This window comes from Camelus ferus, chromosome 10 (genome assembly GCF_009834535.1).
Source record: "Camelus ferus isolate YT-003-E chromosome 10, BCGSAC_Cfer_1.0, whole genome shotgun sequence".
NCBI lineage: Eukaryota > Metazoa > Chordata > Mammalia > Artiodactyla > Camelidae > Camelus > Camelus ferus.
This window is the reverse complement of record NC_045705.1, coordinates 35,070,353-35,087,613: the sequence shown is the minus strand read 5'-3', so window position 1 is coordinate 35,087,613 and position 17,261 is coordinate 35,070,353. Positions and strand designations below refer to the sequence as shown.

The following is a 17,261-nucleotide window of genomic DNA, read 5'->3' as shown; positions in this document are numbered from 1 at the left end:
ACAAATATAAAGCAAAAAAACAAAAGCCTCTGACAACAAAGAGCTTCTGAAAACTATCAATAAAAGTGTAATACTATACCAGCTAGTGGAATAAAGTATCCAGTAAAAATGTGACTGTTAATTGTCAAATTAGAACACTACTCTAAGCAACCTTGAAACTATTTTTGAAACATTTGCAAACAGTTTGACACTGTAGCTACATTTTACTGATGACTACTTCAACTGTATCATTCAGACTCTCTTTATGATCCATTTCATGGATATTTTTGTTCCCAACCAAGTTTAGAGGCTTTGGGGTCAAGCACCTTTTCCCCCCATTTGAAGTGCTTGACACCCTACAGTTATAAGATGACCTCAGCTGTTTCCCATCTCCCTCCATCAGCTCCAGCCCATAAGACCAAACTAGTAACAGCTTTTCTTAGTCCAGGGTGTGATGTGTTCCGTTGGTATGACTGGAAGTCTCCCCCACTGTGGAAGTTCAGTTCCCTAAATTGAAACTGAGCTGATTTGTGTAACCCTAAACTCTTGGGGAACAGTCTTACTTTGCATTGTCTTTTCTTTGGGGGTTTTGAGAATTCCTGTTTTAAGTTAGAACTCTGTTCATTAGCCCAAGTTTGTTAGAACCAAATTAAGAAACAAGTATTTCCTAGCTCCATTGCTAAACACACACCCCCAAATTGCTGCTTCTTCTGGTATCTATAATAGCCATGTGGTATTATAGATCAATAAATCTTCATTATAAGAATGTATCAAACATCTGAAATAAGGGGGAAAGGAGTTTATGAAATAAATTACAAGTAGTTAATATTAATTTTTTTAACCTTATTTAATGTGGGGAGGAGGTAGGTGTAGGGGTAGAAAAACAACTTGAAAGAAGCGATGGCAAATGTAACTAGGGATTATCTTTGGGGATTTTTTTCATCAATGGCTTTTCTAATTTATTAATTGTAAGAAAGTGTAAAAGGTCTGTTCAGTATTTACCGTGTACCTTGGAGGAATTACAAAAAATGACCTCTGGAAAATGGTATTACCTCTGGGGCATCATGGTATGATTGCAGTGGTTGGCTGGCAGAAGGAACAGCCCTCCCATCATACCACAATATGCATGTATATGAGTGTGTTCATGCACATGCATATGTGAGAACACGCACCTATACATGTATATAAAGCTGAAGCCAGGTTTTCTTGAGGAAGAACATATTTTGTGACATACAGTGCCCTGTAATTTTCTATTAATTTCAGTGGGTTAAAAGATTTAAGGGGAAAGAGTGGCAGCAGCAACGCCCCCTAGTGGCTAATTTGAAGAAAGTTGTGTATCAATTCTAAAGAACAACCGAATTAAGGAAGCTGTTTGTTTTTCTTTTATTTTTAGAATAAGCTTATTTATTAAATACCTGTGTCCCAAGCACTGGATTAGATACTGGGAATAAAAGTTAAGCCATCCCTTCAATCTTAGTGTATGACCTTACCTTCCCCTTCACAAAGAAAATTAAATCTATTAGGTCACATGCTGTGACCAGATTTCCAAATTTACCTGTATCTGCATGGTTCCTTTCTTTTTTCTGTCTTCTTAGAGTAGATGAGGTGCCCTTTCTAACTGGGCTGACACTGCTCCGTGGACTGTGGAACATATTTTCTCCTGCCCATTCAGATCATTCTTACTCTTTCTGTCGTGAATCTTCAGGTTCTTCCCTGTACCTGTTTGTTTTCATTAACATTTAAACATGCTTCCTTTTTAATAAAATTCTCCCTCAGTATCACACCCTTTCCTTCTCACTGTGCTTTCTCCTTTTCTTTAGGGCTAAACTTGTTAATAGTTGCTTGTACTCTTCTCCATTTCTCCTGCTTGCTTCTCAGTGGGCTCCAATCTGAAACCTACTTTGTCATTTCACCAAAGTTATTCCCAGTGTCGACTGAAGGAAAAGAAAAAGAAAAGAAAAAAAGCCTACAACCTAAAAGTTGAGAATTGTGTTTTATTCAGCAGACTTTCTGAGGGCTTAAGCCTGAAAGATAGCCTCTGAGATGGCACTGAGGGTCTGCTCTGGAGATGTAAGGGAGGAGCCAGGATATATAGGAGTTTTTGCAACAAAAACCAGGTAGTCAGAATGTCAAAAGATTACTGTTAATGAAAGAAAGCCAGACATCTCAAGTTAATGAATTTAACCTGACTTTTCTATGTATGGGAGGATACAAGAGCTGAGCTCATTGGAATCTTTCCTTTGATTTGCACCTTAAGTATCTTTGGCCAGTATCCTGTTTTTCTCCATTCTGAATACCCTCAGGGTACATAGTCAGGGAGGGGCGAGGGGGGAGGGCAGTGTGGAGGGACAGCAGCAGTGGCTGATGGCTTGATGGCCACAGCATCCTTTGTTTACTGATAGGGCAGGTGACATTCTTCCTCTGCCTCAGAAAGGCACCAGTGACACCCAGGTCACTAAATTCAGAGGTGTATTTTTCACTCCTTATTTTATTTCTTCACTGCCTGATTACAGTGGACCACTTGCTCTTTCTTGAAGCACATTCCTCTAGTCTTGAGTGATACCATTTCACTGGTTTTTCTCCCTTTTTGGCCCCTTTGCTAGGCTGACCTTCTATCCAGTCCTTAAAGATTGAGGATCCTTTATAGATACAGTGGCTGTGGTCTCTTTTCTCCACCTTGGAGATCCCATTCATTCTCCTGACTTCAGTTATCATTTGCATGCTGGTCATCATCAAGTTAAATTTCCATCCCAGAGGTGTGTTCTGGACGCCAGACTTGCAAATATAGTTGTTAATTGGGCATTCCTTCTTTAATGTTTCCCAGGCAACATAAGGTCACCACACCCAAAATTAAACTCTTATTTATTCCTTTCTTTTCCATCCCACATCTGTGCAATAAATGGTGCCACTGAACACCCACTTTCTCAAGTGAGAAACTTGGAAGTCATCCTTGACTCCCCGCCATGTACTATCCCACATCTGATCTTTCACCAAAATGTATTAGTGCTATCATCTAAGTATATTTTTTATATACTTCTCCATCCCCACTGCCATGACTCTTACCATTTTAATAGCTGTCTCTTGAGCACTTATCCTGTGCCAGGCACTATGCTTAGACCATTGATCTCTTAATTTAATCCTTTTAGCCCTTAGAGAAGGGAAGTGGCTTGCCCAGCGTTACCTAGTTCTGTCCCAAAGCCTAAGCTTTTTCTAAAAATTAAACTTTTTATTTTGAGGTAATTGCAGAAGCAATTTAGTTGTAAAAATGGTAGAGAGAACCCATATACTCTTTATCCAGTTTCTCCTAATGGTAACGTCTTGCAAAACTATAGTACAATGTGGTAATCAAGATATTAACAGTGATACAGTCAAGATAGAGAACATTTCCATTAGCACATGATCCCTTATGTCGCCCTTTTATAGCCTTGTGCTCTACCATCTCACACCCACCACATCCTTAAACCATGACAATCACTAATCTATTCTCCATTTTTATGTGTTATTATTTCAAGAGTGTTATATAAATAGATTCATAAAGTACACAACTTTTGGGGATTGGCTTTTTCATTCAGCATAATTCTCTGGAGATTCATCCAAGTTGTTACATGTATCACTAGTTCATTCTTTTTTTTTTTTTTTTTTTTTTTTTTACTGCTGAGTAATAGTCCATGGTATGGATGTTTAATTATGTTCATTAGTTTAAAAGTTCACCTGTTGGTCTTAATTTACATCTTCCTATGGCCAGTGATGTTGAACATCTTTTCATATTATTATTTGTCATGTGTATATTCTCTTTGGTCAAATGTCTCTCTTCAAGTTTTTGTAAATTTTTTATTTAGATTTTTTTTTTTTTTTTTTTTTTTTTTTTTTACTGATGAGTTTTGAGAGTTTTATGTATACCAGATCTTGTCAAATATGTGGTTGGCAAATATTTTCTCCCAGACTGAAGCTTGTCTTTTCATCTACTTAGCAGAGTCACAAAGCAAAAGTTTTTTTTTTTAATGAAGTCCATTTTATCAATTTTCCATTTTATAGGATGTACAAGTATAAGAATTCTTTGCCTAGCCCAGTTGCAGAGATTTTCTCCTTTTCCCCCTAAATATTTAATGATTTTATATATTTTTACTTACATCCATGATCTGTTTTAATTTTTATATAAGGTGTGAGACTTAGATTGAGATTTTTAATTTATTTTTATTATTATTTATCTGGCAATGGATGTCTGATTGCTTCAGCACTGTTTGTTGACAAGGCCATGTTGCCTTTATTGAATTATGTTTGCACCATTGTCATAAGTCATTTGGGCATATTTGTGTGGGTCTGTTTCTGGGTTCTCTGTAGTGATCTGTTATTCCATGTGTCTATCTCCCTGAAATACAACATATTCTTGGTAACTCTAGCTTTTTGATAAATCTTCAAATCTGGTAGACTGATTCCTCAAGACTTTATTCTATCAGATTATTCTTAAATTTTTATAAAAGGTCAATTTGAAAAGTCAGCATACCATGAGAAAATTGGAACAATACTGAAGTATAAATAAAAATTACCTATAATCCCATTAACCTTGAAGTTTTCTTTAAACTTGTCTTCTCAACAGAGAATGTGAATGTATCAAATATAATTTAGTTCAGTAAGTTATCAACATCCATTCTGTGCCAAGCACTCAACTTCTGGGACTACAACGAAGAAAAAGAAAAGGCTTCCTGAAGAGGTGGCCCTAACTAGAAGTAAGCCAAGAGGAGAGTGAGAGAGACCAGTGACAGTGGAGGCCAGATGTCAAGAACCTGCATGGTGTGTGCAGGGACACTAGAAACAGTTTGGTGTTGCTAAACTATCAGCGGGATCATGGAAGTAGTGGGCTCTGAGACTGGAGAGGTAGGCAAGAGAGAACATGTGGGCTAGTAAGAACAGGGGAGAGATACTAAGAGTCAACAGTACATGAAAAGTTGCTCAACATCAGTAGTCAATGGGGAAATGCAAATCAAAACCACAAAAAGATATCACTTCACACCTGTTAGAATGGCCATGTCAAAAAGACAAGATAACAAATATTGGCGAGGATGTGGAGAAAAGGGAACCCTTGTGCACCGTTGGTCAGAATGCAAACTGATGCAGCCACTATGGACAACAGTAAGGAGATTCCTCAAAAAACTAAAAATAGAGCTATTATATGATCCAGCAATTCCACTTCTGAGTATGTATCCAAAGAAAGTGAAAATAGAATATTGAAGAGGTATCTGCACCCCAGTGTTTGTTGAAGCATTATTCACAATAGCTAAGATAAGGAAACAACCCACATGTCCATCAATGAATAAATAGATAAAGAGATGGTATATATATGCAATGAAATATTATTCAGCTATGACAGAGAAGGAAATCCTGCTGCTTGCTACTATATGAATGGACCTTGAGGGCATTATGCTTAGTGAAATAAGTCAGAGAAAGAAAAATATTGTATGATATCACTTGTGTGGAACCTAAGGGAAGCCAAACTTGTAGAAATAGAGAGTAGAAAGGTGGTTACCAGAGGCTGCGGGGCAGGGAGATTGAAGATATGTTAGCCAGAGGGTGTAAACTCCCAGTTAGAAGATGAATGACTTCTGTAGATCTAATGCACAGCATTATGGTTATAGTTAACACTGTATTTTACACTTGAAATTTGCTAAGAGAGTAGATCTTAAATGTCCTCACTACAAAAAAAAAAAAAAGCTAATTATATGATGTGAATGGAGGCGTTAGCTAACTGCTACAGTGGTAATCGTATTGCAGTATATGAATGTATCAAATCGACATGTTGTACACCTTAAACTTACACAGTGCTCTATGTCAATTATATCTCAGTAAAGCTAAGGGGGGAGAAGGACAGGAGAGGAGGAGGTCTTCAGAAACTAGAGAGAATTCAAGACTTATTTCTAGGCCATCTTCGGCAGCCAGGACTTTATTCCAAGAGATTATGTGAGTATTTAAACAAGTGCTCTGTCTGGTCTCAGTTCCTGGGACAGATAACCACATGGAAATTCCTTTTAGCAACATGGATGAACCTCTGTGACATTATGCTAAGTAAAATAAGCCAATCACAAAAGGACAAATATGTGATTCCACTTACATGAGGTACCTAGAGGAGTCAAATTCATGGAGTCAGAAAGTGCTTGCCAGGAGCTGGGAGGAGGAAAGAATAGGGAGCTACTGTTTAATGGGTACAGAGTTTTAGTTTTGCAAGATGAAAAGTTCTTGAGATGGATGGTAGTGATGGTAGCACAATGTGAATAGTCAATGCCACTGAACTGTACACTTAAAAAAGGTTAAGATGGTAAATTTTATGTTATGTGTATTTTTCTACATGTTAGAAAAAACTTCCTCATTTGTTAGTACTTGTCCCTGCTAATACTTCTAATCCAAGAGAAAAGACAGGGTGGAATCTCCACAGCCTTGAATGATAATGGAATGTTCTCTCAGGGACCTAAGGACCAGAGGCAGTGAAATTGTGCAAAGTAGGAACACATGCTGCTACTTTGCTTAATGAAACAACTTTGACATGGCTTTCTGTTTCTAGCTGGCCTTTCTCTAGCTTGAAGGGGATAATAGAACATGGTAACCTCAAGCTTATGAGAAATGCTGAGAAATATAGGTTCCTTAACAAGCTGTTGCCTGCATCCAAATTAATGTTGACATATATTTATAGAGTATATTTTGTACTCTTTCCCTTCCCAAGGGAATAAATCAATACTCAACTCTGCTTTCAAGGAATCTGTAGGCTAGGGAGATCAGAGGTATACATCTGAAACAGCAATGTCCTTATATGGAGTTATGTGGTCTAGGCAGAAAATTTTGTGAAGGCAAGAGTTCTGAGCACAAGAAAAGACAGAAGAGCTTCCTGGAGTAGGAAGCGGGAATGTGAGTTGAACTCAAAACATTAAGACCTAGAAAGGACTGTGACAGATAAAGTGGGAAAGAGGCAGGGCACATGGGATGTGGGAAGCAGTGAAAATCCATCCAGAGTGGATGAGTCTATAGTAGAAATCACAAAGGGGATTGAAAAGTGAGTAGATCGCAGACATAGCGAACAATCTTATGGTTACTGGGGATAGGGGGTGGGGAGGGGTAAACTTGGGAGTTTGAGATTTACAAATGTTAACCACTATATATAAAAATAGATAAAGAACAGACTTCTTCTGTATAGCACAGGGAACTATATTCAATATGTTGTAATAGCCTTTAATGAAAAAGAATATGAAAATGAATGTATGTACATATATGCATGACTGGGACATTATGGTGTACACCAGAAACTGACACAATGTAACTGACTGTACTTCAGTTAAAAAAAAAAGTGAGTGGTGAGCTAAGGAGATAGACCATAAAAGGCCTTACATGGTAGGGTGACATTTATTAATGAAGAGCATCAGTCTAATTCAGTAAGTCTTTGCTTCTCAGCCACTCCTTCAATGTGAAATGTCAATGTTGTGTTGACATTGCTTATCTTCAGAAGAGCTCTGTCTTAGTGTTTCAAGGGGACTTTGGGTCCTTGAGCAAATGATGTGATTCTCTGAGCCTACCTCCTTGTCTGTAAAAGATGGAGTAATACATCTTACTTTACTGGATTTGAGAATTTACTAGATAACAGGTGACAGAAATCTTGGCACAATATCTCGCCCAGAGTAGGATTTTAATATTGGGGGATGTGGCATTTGGGGCCGATGTTTGTTTATATTTGTTAATTGTTTCATAGGAACTTTGAATATGAGTGTGGTTCTCTTCACATCCCTTTTAAGTCTGGGTCAGGCCTGAAGTTTACAATGTCAGAATGCAGGTGGAATTCCCGAGCTAGATACTACATCTGGTTCTAGGAAGTTAATTTTTCCTGAAAGGAACATCTCAAGGGTCACCTGATCTCAAGGAAAGAAAATGAAACCACATGGGGAATTGTGTCAACTGGTGACACTGACCAGTCCCTAAAAAATATGTGTATGCTAAGGGATGTAAAGATCAGTGTGAGGTTCTGGAGCCAATGTTTGATAACGGCTTAAAATGTAAAGACATCCCAGTGAGTGGTAACCCTTTAAGGCTCTGATGTCTCCTACCTTCCAGGCCCCACCAAAGTGGCTTGTTTGGGCTCTCTTTGTGGCTTGTTTCCATGGCACTTTTTTTCACTTCCGGTTTGGAATTCTCACACCGGGCACTTTACATGATAGTGTGAGCATCTCTCTTAGAGTTTGGTATAGGCTTTGTGCCACTTGTCTGACACCAGCTGTAAGCAAGGTCCTCTTGAAGTCACTGTCATTTATGCTTTACAGCTACCCCTTCCCCAGCTTTATGCTTGCTTCTTTTATGTATCTACCAGTTGTCAAAATAGTGAGTGGGCTCCTTAGTAGCCTTCAAAGTGATCAATTAAGATATTTTTTGGTATCCTGAGCTGGCATATTTCTACATATTTGATGTGTTTGAACCTGTTCTGGTTTTATTCTTACTGATGCTCATGTTGAACAATCTTTAGCCAGTGTGAGCCTGTTCAAGTTGGCTTCTGAGTCCTTTTGACATGACCTTACTTGTATTTGATCATTTCTTTGTTGTCTGGTATGACAAGAGGTTCCAGGCTTATCTTGTACATTTCCTGACCCAGACTTGGAATTAACCATTTCCTCAAAGCTGTTCTTTTCTTCTAGTAAAAAATGGTATCTGGAAACCCACATGAGCATTAAGGGGTGCTTATTGTTTTGGGGTTGGTCACACACACACACAATTTCAAATATTAAGATTTTATCACATTGGTTTCATCTATCCCTTTTACTGTTTCATTGTTGGAGTCTTTTGAAGCAAATTCTAGACATAGAATATGTGTGTGAATGTACCCTACCTTGTGTTCACATTTCCCCTGGTTAGACATTTGTTACTAACAATTATTCACAGCTATATACAGCACAGGCCCATTCTGTGATACAGGCAAAACATCGTCTGAGAGTATCACCCCAGCTGGTGAGCCACAACACTTAGGCATCATTAACTAGCACTGCGGTGCACTTGGAAGGTTTTCTTGAATAGGCAATCTGTACACCTTTCCTTAGCCTGCCTTGGAAGAACATGCCAGTTGGAGCTCTGCTGGTTTGCAGAAGCAAGGGAAGGGGCTGTGTTTTAAATACGATAGTAGGGAGGTTAATTTTCTTGTGGAGACTGTAGGAATGAGTCTGTGGCTTTGATCTTTTGATACATTTTTTCTAGAGGAATAAAATGTGTATGGGCTAGATGGATATATAGTTTTTGCATGCCAACAAAGGCTAAGGGGTGCCGAGTTTAAAGCCCATTAGAAGTCTGTCTGAAGATACTGTCATTAATAAATAGTAAGAGTCTACAGTGTACATAGTAGTCCCCTCTGGGTTTACATTCTTATTGGGGAAGCAGCTTGAATTATAACGGCAAGCAGTACAAATGGCAAAGACTAGTGTTGCGAGAGCCCAGGAGGGATTAGTCTAGTATGGTCAGTGAGCTTGATGTCCTAAGACCTATGTCTAGGTTCTACTTGCTGGGGAATCTGCCATTTCACCTTTCTGCACCCATTTCCTCATTCATTCTTAGGACTCAGTTCAACTGTCACCTTGTGGCAACCTTTCCTACCCCACCCTCACCATCAAAATAAGTAATAGAACCTGTTCTCCACACTCCTGCATCTCTGTGCCCTAGTACCACTGACTGACTGTCGGTTTATGCTGTGCTTCCCCCAGAGTGGAGTGTACCATGACCTTTGCTCATCCTTGCAGCCCTGCTTCCTAAAGCACAATAAGTTATTGGTTGACTAGGACTTTGTATACTTTTAAGTTTTGACCAAATATCACTTTAGAATTGGTTACATCTCTTTGGAGAAGAAAGAACTTGAGCTAGAATTGGATTGAAAGTGCAATTTTTTTTTTCTTTTAGCAGCAGGTTTTGGGAACTTTGATGACATAGGCTATAAAAATTGAATTTTTTCGCAATGCTTGAATTTCCATCTTATGGTAAAGTTATTATAAATACAGAATAGTACAAAAAAGCAAATAGCAATGTTAATAAAGAGCACCTGTAATACTCCTACTATAGCATAAACATTGTTAACACTCTAGTGTATTTCCTAGTGTCTTTTTTTAATGTTTATATGTGCTTTGTGTATTTTACGAATTAGAGCAAGATTGTACCACCTTTTGTGTTCTTTAAATTAATATAGCATTGAAAATACTTCCTTGTGTCACAAACAGTTTTTCAAGACATGGCTTGTAATGGTTGCTTAGGTAGAATGACATAACACAGAACTTCCCAAGCATGTGTAATGTAAGGACGCTTTAAACAAACATTTTTACAGTTTCTTGATGCTGAATTAAGTTATCTTTATTATTATGTTACCCAAATGTCTATAAGCAAAAATTCTGAGGTATAAATGTGTACTTATAGCCCTTCTACAATTATAAAACCAAAACAAATTTATGATTAACTTCAGAACCAACATAATTCACATTAACAACAGTGGATATTTTGGGGAAACTTAAATTGTTGCTTAAAATGTGAATGTGGCCCTTATTTCTATGGAGCTTCTCTGTTCTGCATCCCATTCTTTTCTTTGTTTCAACTACAGAGAAACTTTGGTTTGTATAGCAAAGTTTTCATTAGTATGATCATATTGTTTTTATACAGTCACCTTTGTCCTTCTTTCTCATTAATCATTAGCATATGAAACTTGGAGAACTTAATACTTAACATCGTATAAATGCAAATACTGGTAATCAAGGAGCAACTTTCATTTGTAAGATGATCATTCAGATGATTGAGACTATACTTATGTATTTTAAGATCACCCTGGGGAAAAAAATGTTGAAGTGGCTTTGCAGATCCCGGGGGATATGTCTTTGGGCCCTGTTTGAAAAATCCTGGTAAGACTGTAAAAGGCATGAGCTATAAGGTTGGCTCTTAGTTTGGGTTGGAATCCAAACTAAGACTCCCCTGTGCTTTGTGGGTTTGAGCAACTCTCTCTTTTTTTTTTTTTTTTTTTTGAACAACAATATAACATTTTTTATTGATTTATAATCATTTTACAATGTTGTTGTCAAATTCCAGTGTAGAACTTTCTTAATCTTTCAGAGCTTTCATTTCCTAATTTGTGAAGTGGAATGGTAACTTTAACCAGTTAATTGAATAATTTTAACTCCAAGAGGGGAAACTATGAACTTCCAACTACACTTTGTCAAAATCTCCCTCTCCTCTAGGGGACACATCCCTTGATGATACCTTGGCCAGAATCCACAACCTTCTGGTCACGCTGGGTTATTGGAAGTCCACCATTGTAAAATTTCACCATATCTAATTGAAAGCTTTTCCTACTCCTGTTAGTGCCCAGACTTGTGGCTCTGGGGATGTGAAGTGTGAAAAGGTAGGTTTGGTTTACTTTTCTATTCCTCTTCCCTCTTCCTCACCTTGGAGAGTGTCGGGCTGGGAGGACTTATGGTTTGTCTGGGGTACTTCTTCCCTGCTCTCTCCTAGGCTCCAGTGGTTCTGGTGTGTAGGGATTGGCAAGAGAGAGAGGGTCAGGGATAAACATTTCTTAAATAGCTGCTGTTGGGTCCTCCATGATGGCTTTTACTGGTTGCCTGACCAGCACTGCTTTTGAGCACTCCCCATGCTTGTGAGTTCTTTAGAGGATAGGCTTTCCCACTCATGGTCTCCAACCTTCTTTTAGGCCAACCCCTCTCTCTGGGTACCCCATCTCTGGGGTCCACTTGTGCCCAGTGGACAGCCCTCTTGGGTGGGGACCTGTCAGGAGGGCTTAAGGCCATCAGTTTCAGTGAGACTACTTGACCGAGGGGACTCATATCCATGCCAAACAGTGAGAGAATAGCATTGCTGCCCCTTCTCACTTGATTTCTCCTTCCCCTGCCCAGAATGGTCCAGGGCAGACCTGTAAATCAGCTGCCTGAGCAGATATTTACCAGGCATTACAATTTTTAAAAATTCTTGTCCCGATTCTTTTCTTTTCTTTTCTTTCTCTCTGTGTGTGAGTGTGAGTGACACTCCTGTTCTCTGTAACTGATTCTCTTAGAGGAGCTCACTGTGGGGTTAGGGAGAGCAGCACCCCACACGACAGCACAACCCACTAGGTCAAGGGACCCGAGGTTCCCCTCCCCATCTGTACTCTTTTGCGACTGTCTTGGGGGACAGGCAGTGCAGAGGCACGGATGATGGTTGGATTAAAAGGTTTCATACTATAGCTTCTTAATAAATTCTTGAATTAGCCCAACCTAAGTTATTGACTGCTTTCTTTACATTGTGGAGAACTTACCTCCTCTCTGTTTTTAGCTGTGGGTTCTATTTGCCAATTCTGCTGCAATGGTAATGCCAGTCTCATTGTAAGCACTCTGTAAATGGTAACTGTTAGTTATTGCATTGCCGAGTTTATTTGACTCTTCTGTTGTTGGACATTTAGGTAGTGTATTATTTTCCACTATTTTAAATAATGCTGTGATGATCTTTATAGCAAAGACTTTTATCCTCAGACAAATTCCTATAAATGGAATTTCTGGTTCAAAGCGTGCAGTTGTTTGCACAGTTTTTGTTAACATATGAAATTGCCTCTCAGAAAGGATAGAGTTTTGGTTTCCCTGATTCTTCTTTGATACCTGATTTTTCTTTGGTAACAAGTAGTACAGTCTTTTAAAATACTTGACAATTTGACAGGTAAAAAGTAGTTCCTAGTTTTAATTTGGATTTCTTTGATTGCTACTGATTTGAATATTTTCATATATTAAAGACACTTTTTTTTTAAACAAGTTGCTTGATCAGATGATAGGTGCTTTTTTGATGTAATTGGGAAGCCTGAGTGGCTTTGGGTGTGGAAAAAAGGGAACTTGGAATGACCTGAGCAGGGACTCTCCAGCAGTAGGGCAGGAAACAATGACCAGACCTGAGCAGACGTTCCTCTTGTGGTGCCATTCCCTTCTGAGACCTTTTAGCTCTGACTTCATAGATTTCCCCCATGCAGGCTTCTCATCTTAATTCAGTTTCAAGACCACCTCAAATGTCACCTACTCTGTCCTCCTGAAGGACATGTGTCTGCCCACATCATCCCGCCATACCTCTGTACAGTGCTGAGGACAGTGCTGTGTGTCTGTGTGTTTAGAGCTCTCCCCTAAATTACACGGGTTCCTCAAAGGCAGCAATTTTTTTTTTTTTTTTTGACCTCTAGTGTTTGGCACAAAGGCACTCAAGCAGGAGGTAAGGTGATGAGTAGGAATCATCCTTCCTCTCCGGTAGCTCACAGTTTATCAAGGAAAATGGACATCTAAACTTACTGAATATAATGGAGGTTGTGAGAGTGTTGCAGGAGAGTTGAGTAGAGGGATTAATTTCATTCAAAGTGGGGCAGTATCAGAGAACCTACAGAGAAAATGACAGTGGAGCTGGGCTTTGAAGAAAGAGTAGGAGTTCATCAAGCAGAAGGGAGAACATTTCATGTAATGAGAACAGCTTAACTAATGACCTAAAGATATAGGCAAGTGAATGTTGTAGAAGGTATGTGGATGGGGAAGGATGAAGCATGAGATTCAAGTGGCCCCATCTGTTCTCCCCAGGATCCCATCTTCATTACCATGATCCCTTTGCTTTGTCTGAAATCTCCCTCCCCTGTACCCTCAGACCTTGTCAATCATTCTGCAAAGTTACTGAATGACTATTGTATACTGTGCACCAAGGAACATGGGCTCATGGACAACTCTGAATGGCATCATGGGAATGTCAGCCACATGCTGAAAATCTAGTCAGTAGAGTGGTGTCTTAACCCATATTCTTTTTGGACTGCTAAGAGGCTTCCAAATAATTGAGACATTTTCTATTATAACAGCTGTAGATAAAATAGATATTCGTAACAATCAAAAGAGTAGTACAATGTATTTAGTCTCTTGCAAGAGGTAGCAATTTGCCTCAAACCAGGCTTAGACGATCAAAGAAAATAGCCCTTCCTATCTTTTTATATAACTGATCTGCTTCTGCTCTGTCAGTTCCCATCTGTTGTTCCAGTGACGTTTGCTTGGTAATAGATCTTTGGACGTGATAAGGCATGCTCAAAACTTAGTGGCGTAAAACAACCATTTTGCTTTGCTTACAGATTCCATAGGTCAAAAATTCAGACAGGGCACGGCAGAGACTTGTTTCTGCTCCCAGATGTCTGGGGCCTTATCTGGGAAGACTTGAATGGCAAAGGGTCCCTCAACTGCTGGGAACCGGAATCGTCTGAAACGGTGTTCACTCATGTAACTGTCACAATGGCTGGGATGACTCAAAGGCTCCGCGTAGCAGGGGCTGTTGACTGTGGTCTCTACATGCAGCATGGGCTTCCTCCTAACATGGCAGCCTCTGAGTAATCAGACCATGTCTTACATGGTGGCTCAGGGGCCATAAAAGTGAGGATCTTAGAGGCCAACATGGAAACTGCATGTCCTTTTTTAATGACCTCACCTTAGAAGTCACACAGTGATACTTTTGCCATTCTCCAGTGGTCAAAGGAATCTCAGGCCCTTAGATTCAGGGAAAGAGGAGATAGACTCCCAACTTCTTGGTAGATGGAACATCAGAGAATTTGTGGCCATTTTTTTAAACTGCCATCCTCACCAACCTGGAACAGTGTCTGGCAAATAGTTGATACTTAATTCCTGTTACTGGCTGCTTCAGGAGAATGCTTACTCTCTCTTCTTTGTAGGGGTCGGAGAGGAGAGGGTACCTGTGTGGCTATCCGTATTGATGTCTGTGTGGTGTCCTCTCTTCGTTGTCCAGTTTGAAATGTGTCCTGGGGCTGTCTGTTGAGTTGTAACTGGGTCTGTCTGTCCTTTGGGAGTGATGTGAGGCAACGCACTATGGGTGCTGTGGTGCTGGACATGTGTCCCAAAGTCCTTGTACACTGAGAACTGCTCCAACCACAGACCTCTGCTGGTCCACCAGTCTCTTAGCAATTTCTAGATGCCCCGAATGCCGTGCTCAGGCTTTAGGGAGTGAGCAGTGCTGCCCCAAGCTCATCTTTCTGGTCTCCTACTGCTGCTACATCTGAGCCCCTGCTCCCATAACATATATTGACACAGAGTGGAAGGTTGAACTTGAGCACCCTGAAGCCCACCGCTGTGTTATGTATGGGAAACTGGAGTCTCAGTATTTCTGAAGTTCCATTGCTCTCTGAGTGGAACCTGTTTCGGTGACAAGAAGGAATGTGTTCATGGGGATGGTGTGTGTGAATGAGGACCGTCTTTGTTTACCTGTTCTACCCCTTTCCCTCCCCAGAAGGCGGGAAGAGGCAGGCTTCTCTTTCACTTCCCCTTCCATGGCGAGGGCTTCTGCTATGTCACAACCTCCTTTCCAATTCAAGCTTAGCTACAAGTAAGGAGACACCTTATAGATGGAGCAGGTGAAGAGAAACTGCTCTGTCAACAAGGGAACACAAATTAGGACGTATTTCAAAAGTATTATAACAATTATTCTCCATTATATTGAGGCCCAGGTAAAATGACTTAAACTAGTTACAGACTAGCTGGTGTGGGGGCATAGTCAGAACACTTCAGTGCTGCCCTGTCTTTGCGGCTGACTTTAAAAAGTGAATCCTTGAGCCTTGGTTTTCTCTTCAGTAAAATTGGGTTATGCTACCAGTCTTCTGATGGGCAGCTATTACAAGTTTAACATGATTGTTAAATGAACACTTAGATGATTTGCATGGAAACCAGTTTCCCACCCCACTCTTCCTAACACTGTTTTCTAATGACCTGGGAGCTTTAGAAAATGTAGATGCCAGCCTGTTCTGCTCTAAGTGAGTCAGAACCCCTGAAGGATGGGTCCCAGGTGTGTGTGTTGAGAAGTTAATTCATGGGACCTTGTGAACTCTCTGATTTAAAACCTCTGCAAAAATAAAAGTCTAAAAATACAATATTGCAGTGTTCTGGGTGTGTGTCTTTTTATGAGACTGTCTAAGGCTTCGGTTGAGATGGATTTGACCAAGTTAGAAATCACTCATTTACAGCTTGTTGTTGTAGGCTCCAAAGTCATAGCCTTGCCAAGCTCGGTTTCTATTCCATATCCTTTGTAAACCAAGGGCACAGATGCACATCCAATAAGATGTGCTTCTTATTTGCAGGAACATCCATATCAGGGTTTTCTATTAACTGGATTTGTGTCTGGTGAGCTTTGAGCCAGTAAGTGCTATGCTCTTTTGTTACTGCACCTGATGTGCATGGTGTTAATGTAAACTGTCTCTCTAAAGCTGCCTGATCCTAAACAGATGAATTTGTGTGATGGTGGATACAAAGGGATCTATATTGTCCTGAAGAGAACAAAACAGCGTTATCTTATCCTTGTAGGAAGTTACTGTGCAACAGATGCCTAAAATGCCTGCTGGGTGCAGGGACCTCTGCTAGGCATGGTGAGGGACAAGTGTTATAACAAGGAGTCCCACGAAACTGGTAACATTGCTAACCTATGGGGCTTGGGTGGGAGGGATGGTCAAAGGGGCTTCAACTTTATGATGTCTCATTTCTTTTTTTTTTTTTTAACTTTATTGAGATATAATTCCCATACTATAAAATTCATCATTTTTAGATATACAGTTCAGGATTTTCAGTATAATTCACAAAGTTGTCTCTAACCAGCACCACTATCTAACTGCAGAACGTCCTCACCCAAGGGGGAACTCTGCACACATCAAGCAGTTACTCTCCGTTTCCTCCTCTCCAGAGCTCTTGACAACCACTCTTGCTTTCTGTCTCTGTGGATTTGCCTACCCTGGATATTTCATATAAATAGAATCATATACAACATGGCCTTTTATGTCCAGCTTCTTTTTCTGAGCATCATATTTTCCAGCTTCATCCATGTTGTAGCATTTATGTACTTCATTCCTTTTTTTCTGAATATTCCATTGTGTGAACATACACATTTTGTTTAACAAGTTTAATGTGATAATTAAAATGAATACTTGGGTGATTTGTATGGAAATCAGTTTCCCATCCCATTCCTTCTAAAGCACCCAGTGGAATTGTTAGGTCATATGGTAACTCTGTGTTTAACTTTTTGAGGAACTGCCAAATGGTTTGTCTGAATTTTTTTATGAGAAGAATATATTCATGTACTATTTCTGTATTTATGAGTCAGTTTTTAAATTACTTTTAAAATAGGGCAGAAAATATTATAGAGGATGCTAAGAGGAGCGTATATCCAGTTCTGACTGTATTCTCTGGAACTCATCAAGTTCTGTGGCTTCTTAATTTTTGATAAAGTCACAGAATCAAAACAGTAGG

At 39.6% G+C, this 17,261-nt stretch overlaps 1 protein-coding gene across 2 annotated transcripts in view; it reads left to right on the top strand.

The window, feature by feature from the left end:
• GAB2 (GRB2 associated binding protein 2) overlaps positions 1-17,261 on the top strand; it is a 150,029-nt gene that overhangs the window by 1,933 nt on the left and 130,835 nt on the right. The window lies entirely within an intron of this gene.